The following is a 9825-nucleotide window of genomic DNA, read 5'->3' as shown; positions in this document are numbered from 1 at the left end:
ATCATAGGCGTGGGTTTTTCCTGTGAAGTTCTCGTGATAGTGAATAAATCTCATGAGATCTGATGACTTTATAAAGGGCAGTTCCCCTGCATGCACTCCCTTGTCTGCCACCATGTAAGATGTGCTTTTGCTCCTCCTTTGCCTTCTGCCATGATTGTGAGGCCTCCCCAGTCATGTGGAACTGTGAGTCAATTAAACCTCTTTTTCTTTATAAATTACCCAGTCTTGAGTATTCTTCACAGCAGGATGAAAATGGACTAATACATGAGGTTTCTGCAGAGCATATGCTATTCTCAGGGTATAGACAATTTTCAGTAAGGAAAAGAAATTTGGAAGAATATTCTGAGAAAAAATGTTCAGAAAATACATGTTTTAATCCTGAAGTCCCAGGGGCTCAGGAGAAGCAGGGAATTAAAGAAAATTTATGTCATAGAAGAAGTACACACTTCTGTGTAGTTTTATGTATGCAAAAAGTAGATGAAAGATGGACTAAAATGGACAGACAAAAATAGCAAAGCTAGGAATGGCGATTTCACTCTGTCAGTCTCTCATACCATTGAGGACACTTCAACCTAAATGAACTCAATTGCAGCCCAAACTGAAAGCCTAAGGCTTGGGGAATAGGTTCAGGTATTTCATTTCCACATCATCTGTTTTTTTTAAACTTATTCAACAAATATTGTTGAGTGCATACTATAAACCAGGCAATATTCTGGGTGATTGGAATACATCGGTGAACTAAATAAGAAAAAAACAACAACAACAACAACCTGCTTTCGTGGTGTTTCTGTTCAAGAGGGGGAAGACAGAAAACAAATGATAGATAGCTCTACAAAACAAAAAAGGACATGACATAGTATGTTAGAAAGCGATGAGTGAGAAGGAAAGAAAAAAATATACAGTAAGGGGTGGTTATGTGTGACAAGAAGAATGAATTAGAATCTTACACAGGGTGATCAAGTTAGGACTCAAGGAGATAATTATATTTGAACAAAACTTGGAGGAGATGATGGAATTAGCCACATGGACACCCAAGGGAAGAGCAATCTAGGCAGAAGGAATAGCCCTTGCAGATATACTGAAGTGGATATGTGCCTGGTTATGTTTTAAGAATATATAGAAATAAGTGTGGGTTGAGCAGAGTGAGGAAGAGAGAGGTCAGAAGATTGGTGCTTCTCAAACTTCAGTGTGCATACAGATGAGTTGGGCATATTGTTAAGATGCAGAATCAAATTTAGTAATTCTGGCATGAGATTCTGCATTTCATTCTGCATTTTTGTTCCCAGGTGATGAAGATGCTACAGATCCTATGGCCTGTGTTTTGAGTGTCAAGACTTTTGGAACAGTGAAAGCAATTAAATTAGGGAAGCATTGTCTCATTACAACATAGTATTAAGGACTCACTTGTGGTTTGCAGTTATGAATGAACACACTGTGGCTATACATTTTTTCCAGCTGTACAGATACAGCCATGGAGGTGGCAAGGAATTGAATTTAAACAGAGTTGTGGTTTTGCCAAGTGTTTATGATGAAGGGAAAGTATCCAGTGGACTCAAGCATTTATACAAGGAAGAATAATTAACAGCAGTATTTAATATGGGTAATGACATGACCTGAGAGAGCTGATGGAAGATAATAAGTCATCATGGGCCTTGTGGCCCATCACAGCTAATAGCACATTGGACTTAAGCCATAGCTACTAAGCATGTTACCTCACCCTTCGCTGGGTCAATGGTACATGCAGTAGTTGGTTTTAACAAAGTTTAATGGAGAGATACCACTTTCAAGGCAATTTGCATTGAAGTATCAACAGTTTCAGGAAGTTTTCAATATTGATACACAGATGCCTCTCTCTCTCTCTCACACACACACACACACACACACACACACAGAGTGATATCCTATACTATTAGGAAATAGAGTCAGGAATGAATTCATTATAGGAAATGAAAACAGTATAGGATATGAATTATTATTCTGATCCTTATTCAAGGCATATCTGGAAGGACAACAAATGAGAGGATACCTGGGTATTGGGGATTTAGGAATTCTACCATCATCATCATTGCATAATGAACACTATGTAGCTAATCATGCCTTTTTATTGCAGTTCACCACTATTTAAGTGTCTGCTGTCCACAGTCTCCAATTGCTTCATTAACATTTAGTCATCACTGTGGCTACAGGTAAACCCAGCACTGACTCTTCAAGCCATACTTACTCACCATTGAAAAGAATTCTTGGTGACCCTAAAAACAAGCCCTTAATGCTGCTGAGTTATAAACTATCACTTAGAACTCTTCCCTCTCTTACAGTAGATTTCAGTTGCTTCTATTCCACTTCACTCTGTGGTGAACAATTCACTTCAACATTGTTGTCCATATTGATTTTGATCCTGGTCTCTGACTCCTTTGAGATTGGGCATTTTTTCTAATCCTCCACTCATCTCCAGCAACTAAATCTTTTCTACTGTAGATTTTCTGGATTGATTTGCCCCTTCAGTGTTATTATATTGTTTTTAATTAAGATTCTCTGAGTCAATTATTGACCCCTCCTCTCCTTACCCTCATTTTTCAACCTCAGTAAGAGAACCAGATACTATTAATTTCCATTTCTCTCTTCCATCTTTCTGATTTTCTCCCTCCTTGTCTTTTTGTTTCCTGTTACATAATGAATGCTATTCTTTCTTTTGCCAAAAACAAAAAAAATCTAATTTTATCTAGACTTATTCTTCCTTTCTTCATTTTGGTAGACAAATCAGTTATACATGGAACTGTAGCCCTGGGATCTTCATTTCATCTAAGCTGGTTCTGTTGTGTATTTCAAATGGCTACAGGAAACAAGCCTCCAAGACAAAAAGGAAATGGGCAGAGGTGATCCTGTGTATGCATGTTTTCTCCAATTGTCTTCAGATCTGGACGAAAGCCTGGGGTTTTAGGATGCCTGGTCTCCAGATAGCCAAGCTTTACTATAATAAGCGAATTGTACATAGAGATTAACACTAATAGCTACAATGGGAAATAACATTAACTTTGCAATTAAGACAAAAATGTTATATATGCAAGGAAATGGAAGGGTTTTTTATGGAATCATAACCATTTTTAGAGCTGGGTGACACTGACAGATCCTTCAGATAAATCCTGAGAGGAGAAAAGTTAAATATATTCTCTCTCTCTCTCTCTCTCTCTCTATATATATATATATATGCATACATATATACACACACACACAAACATACACACACACACACACACACACACACATATATATAAAATCACCTCCTTCACATGGAGGCATTTTACCACAGGCTATACAGAAACAATAGAGATGAGCTATTCACTAATTAGCACATGTCTGTTGCTATAGCTTTAAAGCATTTACATCTCTCTGTTTTGTTTCCACCACACTTGGTTCACATCTTTATTATTCTGATCCTTTTTCAAGACATATCTGGAAGGGTAAGAAATGACACCCAAGGAAATAAGGCTTGTCTCTGAAAGTTTAGAGTATTTAAATTTACACATAATTTGGGGAGACAATGTCTTCCTGAAACACCTATGTCTAATTTAATCAGGAATAACCTATATAATAAAAATGTTTTAATTTTTATTTTATTTGATCAGTTTTACATTTCTTCCAAAGACCCTTTAAGCAAAATAGCACAGAAGTGACAGCTGTCAGCTTTAGAATGAAGCTGCACTCAAAACCCAGTTCCTCATTTCTGGACTGTGGACTTCAGGAAAGTTGCTTAACCTCTCTATGCGTCATTTTCCCTACTTGTAAAATGAGGATACTATTTTCTGCCTCATAAACTTGTATTGAGGATTAAATGAGTAAATATGTAATCATAGTATGCTCTATGAATGAGTAAATATGTAATTCATAGTATACTCTATGGTAATATTTTTGATAATGAGAAAATGAAATGATATGGAAAGGAAATGTGAACGTTCTCATCATAGCAAAAGAACATCTTCAATGATGTATCCACTACTGTTCAGAATGTAGTTACTGTTGTCTTGTTTGAGAGGTTGATCATCTCCCCTGAGTATACTGATATATCTAATTTCTGGAAATACCAGAGTGACCAACACACTCTGAACTGCACGATGGCCCATGTCATAAAATTCTGTGAGGCTACTTGCCTGCTGACCCTCTCCAACCTAAAGCTCCTCCATTTAATACACATACATTCACTCTACAGTGTATTTCTTACATACTTTTCTGCCTCCACATTGGATTCTGTGTTCCACAGGGCAGGGACCAGATTTATTTATGTTGGTGTCACCATTGTGCAGGAGTGCTGTACTTGTATTTGGATAGAACTTGAATGTTGTTCTAGAATATAAATCTCTTGCAGAAATATAAATATATAACATCTCTATATCTTATTTATATTTGCACTGTTAGTTTATAGTGTAAAGCCTTAACTGATAGTGGGCACTCTATGACTGTTAGTTGAACCCAGCAAATGTTGAAGCTCTTTTATGATGAATCTAGACAAAGGCCCAAGAATCCCAGGTGTAAGTATTAGAGTTTATAGAGTTGAGCTGATCAGGGCTCATTAGTACAACAGCCCACAGAAGCTACATTAAACCTTTTCTTCTTAAATAGAATTATTTAGTCACAGATGTGCATTATTTTATTTTAAAAATTAGAAAGGTTGAAATAAAATATGCTTTTTATAATCTTTTTAAAAATTATCATTATTTCCCTTTGTTCTATGATAATAAAATGGCTTCTACTCCTAAATAATTTCCTACCAAAATAAAATTTAGGATTAATTAAATGACATAGGCTTTAATAAGTGAAGCAAACATTGGAACCCCAATCAATCTGAAGCAAGCTATCCTTGTTTTATGTTTTCTGTGCATAAATGTGTTTTCAAAGATTCAAGAAGCATAGGGAGAGGAGACGACTTTTTAAGTTGCACACTATTCCAAACCATAGCTGCTATGACTCTGGTAACTTCTACCCTCAAAATCTTCCAGCCCAAGTTCTGTTTCCTAATGCAGAATTTAGAAACATCATTGAGGATAAAAAACCCATTAATCTTTTCAAATGCACCATTTGTTGAAGGACTGAAGTCACCTCTAATCGGGAACTGAACAGATGGAAGAATCTCAGTGAATGACCACTTCAATACAAACCACTGGGATGGATGTCTGGGAGGACCAAAATGACAACTCAAGGGTCACGCTCAGAACAGATGAATTTCATCCTACAGACTTGACTAGACTTTGAAAAGGATGGAGAAAGCAAGACCAAATGTTAGTTTTGCACTTGCCATGTGTCATTTCACCAGACTATGTCCACATAATTCCTGAAACACAGATAATATGAACATATAATTAGGTACCATACCACAGTGCCTCCTCTTTTAATTTAATGTGGTTCTGAAACAGATTTCATTGGTGAATACCAAAAGGACTAAAGGTAGGGGGAAAAACATAATAATTTACTACATGAAGTGACTTGACTTATTATATTCCTATATTCAGTTACTTTATCCCAAACACTTGAGATAAGAAAAGATGAGAAGAGAAATAATCAGGCAGAACTGGAAGGATTATTTGGTACTGCCTGTAAATGAAGATTGTTGTTTATATTTTGAAAATTACAAACAAGTTTTTCTTCAAAACCTTGCCAAGTCATTTTTAGGGATCATGGTCCCAAGTAGCCCTTCCAAAGATGTTCACATCTTCATCCCCAGAACTTGTGAATATGTCAGCTTATAGGGAAAAGGGACTTTGTAGGTGTGATGAAGTGAAATCTTGAGAGGCAGAGATTATTCTGGATTATCTAAGTGGGCTTAATGTAATTACAAGGGCCGTTATACAGGAAAGAGGAAGTGAGGGGAGTTAGCATCAGAGAAGGAGATATGGCAATGAAAGTAAAAGTGGGAGTGATGTAGCCATGAGCCAAAGAATGTAGGTGGCCTCTCAGAAAAAAAGAGGAGTATGTAGGAGCCATCAGAAAAAAACACAGCTCTCTGACACCTTGATTTTAGCCATGTAACACTCATCTCAGACTTCTGACTCCCAGAGTGTAAGAAAATAAAAGTGTGTTATTTTAAACCACTAAACGTGGTGATTTGTTACAGCAGCAAGAGGAAACAAACACAGATGTGATATTTAAAGTTCAGCTTTTGGTGAAAATGTAAAACTAGGTTTCTGGGTATTGAGAGGCCCCGGGGCGGGGGGGGGGGGGGGAAGGAATACTGCATTAATCAAATTGATGGTAATGGGCCATGTAAGGGAATCCTATAATCAAAGTTTACAAGGGACTAGGGAAGATGCCAAGGGCACATGATTCCCTAAAAGTAGTGCAAGGAGCATGTGTGAAACAAGCAAAGGGAACAATGAGCTTTACGATTCATCCACATTTACCACTTTTGGCAACAACGCATATATAAATATTTCTGAGAGGCATGGAAATATTACTATTTATCAACTAGCATCTTTGACTTTATGGCATATAATCTCACCCACAAACACATATTTTATATCTACCATTTGATTACTGTTTATTAATCTCCATTCTTGGTTTGTCTTAAGCTATGAATTACCACTCTATCCTAAAATTACTACTTTCTGATTTGGCACAGGTCCAAAATGAGTACATAAATAGAGTAAAATTGTATATTTGGAATTCAGGGGGTAAAAAATATCAGGGACCACAACACAAAAGATCTAGAATTTTGCTTTCAAATAAACATTTTTAAAAGAAAAATATGTAAATGATTATGGCCAAGTTATAGGCATATTAATTCTAGCCAATATCCTTTGTTGTTGACTTTTCAGATATAAGCATGTTGAGCTTATATAATACATAATAGACCTTAACAATGCTGGCTATTTAAATAACAACTTTAAAAACATTAAAAAGCAGCAGAAATAAAAAACTGTTTTCCTCCTTTGAAAACTACCTGGACCACACTTTTCTTATAAAAACAGTAGAGGATGTGCTACCCACTAACATGAAAGCTTTGTTTCTTTTTCACATATGGGCTCTCAATTTGATGAATAAACTATTTTCTGAAACAAAGTATAAGAGAGTCGAAATTACCAGGTTGATTTTGCTCTCAAAAACACTTTTCTTCTACTTTGTTTTGTAGTCTGCCAAGCTTATCATACTTTTGGCAGATATAAGCAACCTCTGTTGAATCAATCTCATGAAGCTAGTTAATGCCACTAGCAGCCACTGTTACCTGGCAATACACATCAGAGATGTTTATTATTGTTATTAATCAGTAAGGTGAACTGACATTTCGAATGTTCTTATAACAGGCTTAGTGACTCTCCCTACAATCAAAAGATTTTAAAGATAGTCGTAAGATATTTGAGAAGGATCTTGGCTTGTTGAAAGAGGCAAACATTTAGATTCAAAGTATCTTCATTGTTTTATTTACTAATTTAGAGATTGACAATTTTTTCTGTAAAGATAGAGACAATACACTTTTTTTTTGCCTTTGAGGGTTATACATTTTTTCCGCTGCCTCTCCTTCTCCTGCTCATCCTTCTTTTTCTGTATCTTTTCTCTCTCTCTAATTCTTTACAATTTTTTTTTTCTTTTTTTTTGAGACGGAGTCTCGCTCTGTCACCCAGGCTGGAGTGCAGTGGCCGGATCTCCGCTCACTGCAAGCTCCGCCTCCCGGGTTTATGCCATTCTCCTGCCTCAGTCTCCCGAGTAGCTGGGACTACAGGTGCCCGCCACCTCGCCCGGCTAGTTTTTTGTATTTTTTTTAGTAGAGACGGGGTTTCACCTTGTTAGCCAGGATGGTCTCGATCTCCTGACCTCGTGATCCGCCCGTCTCGGCCTCCCAACGTGCTGGGATTACAGGCTTGAGCCACCGCGCCCGGCCATTCTTTACAATTTTTTAACTTCTCACTTTGTGAGCTGTGCAAAAACAGCTGTGAGTTAAATCTGGCCCACAGATGTCATTTGCTGACCCCTGAATAAATTTACTCAACAAGTGTTTTTAAGCAATATGATCACTGTCCTCATATAACTTGAAGTCCACTAACAGAAATAGATGATTATAAAAACAGTTGTACCACAGTATGTCTGGTACCATGATATTGCATGCTTTCCTATGAAGACACCTGATCCCAACGTCATAGATGGGGCAATTTGTGATTTAATGATTATTAGAAGGCAACCAACCAAGCAAGGTCATCCCACCTTCTTCTGCCTGCTTTGTTCTAGCCTCACTGGCAGTTGATGGCTGCCCACCCAGATTGAGAGTGGGTCTTTCTCTCCCAGTCCACCAAATCAAATGTCAGTCTCCTCTGGCAATACAGTCACAGACACACCCAGAAACAGTACTTTACCAACCATCTAGGCATCCTTCAATCCAATCAAGTTGACAGCTAATATTAACCATCACACAATGGGAAGGCATTGAGCCAATTTAAGAAAGGATGTGGAATAAGCAAATCTGGATTTTAAAAATATCTCTTTGGTTGCAGAAGCGAGACTGAATTAGAGAAATTCAAGAGAGGAGGGTGGTCACCATTGTGGAAGTGACAGAGAGATATAGAAAAATGGCTACATTTCAGTAGCTACATATGGAAGGACTAAAGTTGAAATCCCATTTCTAAAAATCACTGACCTTCACGACATCTAACAAAAACTAAATTAATAATATTTCCTCATCTATTTCTCCCAGAAGGTTTCTGTGAAGCTCAAACAAGATGAAGTATGTAAAATAACTTAGCAAGCAGGAAGTACTATTCACTTCTTTCTATAAAGGTAGCAGTTTTCATTATTGTAGTCACTTAAATTCAAATTATTAAACACAATAACCTTGACAAAATCATAGCTTGAATAGTATTCAATGAGGCAAGTGGGCATTTGCCAACCCTATTTTATGTCTTTTTCTAAGATCTGGAGGCACATAATTTCATCCAATATAGTTTCCTGGTAATTTTAGGATCTTTCAGAGGCCAATCTATATATCGGGTCTTCTTGTGCCCTCCCTAGATTTACTTTAAAAATAGAAAAATGGCAAATAAATTATTATCTATAAATACACCCCAAGATTTGTAGAGAGAGAAAACTGTCTTTGAGTTAGGAAAAAAATACCATAACTGCCTGGATAGGTCTCAAGGACATTCCAAAGGCTAAAGGCTTCAGAGCAAAGCATGCAGCTGGTCTTTTGGGACAGAGAGAGATACATATTTTTTGCTTTAGAGAGGAAATGGAAGGGGATGAGGAAATAGGGGCTGGTGAAGAAAGGTATCTGGAAAGGACATAGGATGGAATGATACCTTGGGGGAGAGCTAGGAGAGGAACCCAGAGGACTATAGAAAAAAAGGAATGTTTAATTTAAGTCTTAAAAGTGTTTACTGCATGATAAGTAAGACCTTGTCATCCTTTTTCATTACTCAGGTTCTTCAGTACTTAGGAAATTCTACCTAAGTCATACCATATTCACAAATGTTTTGGGAGGGATGGATGTTGTTGATGATTGCTGATTGTGGATAGAAATTGCCAAGGAAGTTGGGTTTTGCAAAAGAGTAGCATGTGGAAGCAGGAGGTAAGGTGATAAAGGAGATCATAAGCTTGTGAAGGCTTGCACTTCTGTAGAAAACCTGAGAGAGCTCTGGATTCGCATAGGCCTTGGAGTTGAGGTCACTTACATAACCTACAGAACGCAGAAAGGGCCTCTCAACTGACACGTGGGTTGCTAGTTTATCATGAGCTATCAGGATGGCTCAGAATACCAGACTTATTTCAGTAGCCAAGTCTATAACTAAGAAAATTTGAAAACATCTATTGATGTAGTTCCAACAAGTAGTTCAACTTAATTCTGAGAGTATA

The sequence above is a fragment of the Trachypithecus francoisi genome, unplaced genomic scaffold, assembly GCF_009764315.1.
Source record: "Trachypithecus francoisi isolate TF-2019V2 unplaced genomic scaffold, Tfra_2.0 Lachesis_group0, whole genome shotgun sequence".
Taxonomy (NCBI): Eukaryota; Metazoa; Chordata; class Mammalia; order Primates; family Cercopithecidae; genus Trachypithecus; species Trachypithecus francoisi.
The sequence above is the reverse complement of the archived record's forward strand: the minus strand, read 5'-3'. Positions refer to the sequence as shown.